The sequence below is a fragment of the Condylura cristata genome, unplaced genomic scaffold, assembly GCF_000260355.1.
Source record: "Condylura cristata isolate star-nosed mole 26May11 unplaced genomic scaffold, ConCri1.0 scaffold00016, whole genome shotgun sequence".
Lineage (NCBI taxonomy): Eukaryota > Metazoa > Chordata > Mammalia > Eulipotyphla > Talpidae > Condylura > Condylura cristata.
The window spans coordinates 3,812,740-3,814,372 of record NW_004567117.1 but is presented as its reverse complement, the minus strand read 5'-3'; positions in this window follow the sequence as shown (position 1 = coordinate 3,814,372).

Sequence of the window (1,633 nt, the reverse complement as noted above, 5' to 3'; positions counted from 1 at the left end):
AAAAAAAAAAGGTCTCAGCAAAAACGACTTGGAGGAGGCGCGTGCAGAAAGAGACAGTGTGAAGAAGCTGTGTTGCTTCTCAGTCTTGGCCTTGTGCCAGGGACTTGGGGGATGTGAAAGGAGACACTTGGAAGAGACAGAGATGAATAAGAGACTCTTGCAGAGACTGACGGTGGCAGCCTTTATCTTGACATGGACTTTGATTTTGTTCCTTTCCTTCCAGACTTGCTAGGTCACTTCTGCCCATTCCCTACAGTTCCCTGCCAGATGCTGCCTTAGACTTGTGGCAGGATTTATAGCCTTACAAGCCCTGCTTTGGGTCAATCCTGTTTGTATGGACATTTACCCATGAGGGAGTGGGTCACTTTGGGTATTTCACTGTTAAACTATTATCCTCTCTCTCTCTCCATACACACTATCCTATTAAGGATCTTCACACTGAGCTTATGCTTTGTCTTTATAAGGCAGATGTCAGAAATGATTTAGAGCATGCAAGTTTGGGGGTCCTAGGAGATTGCCCATTCTGTCTGCTAACAAAAATATCTGAATTTTAAAAAGCAGTAAAATCTTTTCCATAACTAATTTCCTGAGTGATATTTTTGTATTCATGACTTTGAAACAGTGACCAAGGGTCTATGTTCTTGACAATACTTTTTGGATTTATTTACTTAAGCTTACAGAACTGTGGTACAGGCCAGAGGTGTGGGGGTGGTGGTGAGAGGATTCATCGAAGACAGAGTGGGAAGCAACGCAGGCAGATTGACTGAAGTACAGTGCTAAGGGGAGCAGGGAGTTAGACAGGAGAGGTCTGCTGCACCATGTGGATCACCACACCAACCCCCATCGCCTCCCTCAAGGCCCCCCCCCTCCCCCCGCACCCTGCCAGGAATTGAATTTGTGCTACAGTGGCTTTGAAGATCTTCATAGTGCTGTGCTTTAACCCATTGTGCCATCAGGGAGAGCCTTTGGCTTTTTTTTTTTTTTTTTTTTAAAGATTTATTTATTCATACAGAACTGGGGTACAGGCCAGAGATGTGGAGGGTGAGAGGATTCACCAGAGATGGAGCTGGGAGCAGAACAGGCAGATTGACAAAGTACATGCTGAGGGGAGCAGCAGGTGGGTCAGGAGAGGTCTGCCACGCCATGTGGATCTCCTCCAGGGCAGGTGGGGATCGAACTCATGCGAAAGTGGCTTAAGCTTCGTAGTGCTGTGCTCCAACCCGCTGCGCCACCAGGGAGGGCCTTTGGCATTCTTTTTTAATAATAAAATAAAAAATAATTTTCATATGGCTAGTCCTGATTTTAATCTTTAAGAGGAGCAAAATGATTATCCAAAGTGGTAATCATAAAATACTTTTAAATGAGGGGATTCTGGATTCAAGGTGTACAAGTAGGTGTTTTTTTTTTTCATATAAATGGACTTTTACTAATGACCCATTTCTCTGTTATTTTTCTCTGATAAAGATATTTTCCTCTAGATTTGTTTTTATAACTTACACTGAACAAAACAATTTTTTTTTTTACTTTTTTTTTTTTACTTTTTTTTTTTTAAAGATTTATTTATTTGTACATACAGAACTGGGGTACAGGCCAGAGACTCAGGGGCAGTGAGAGACTTCACCAGAGACAGAGT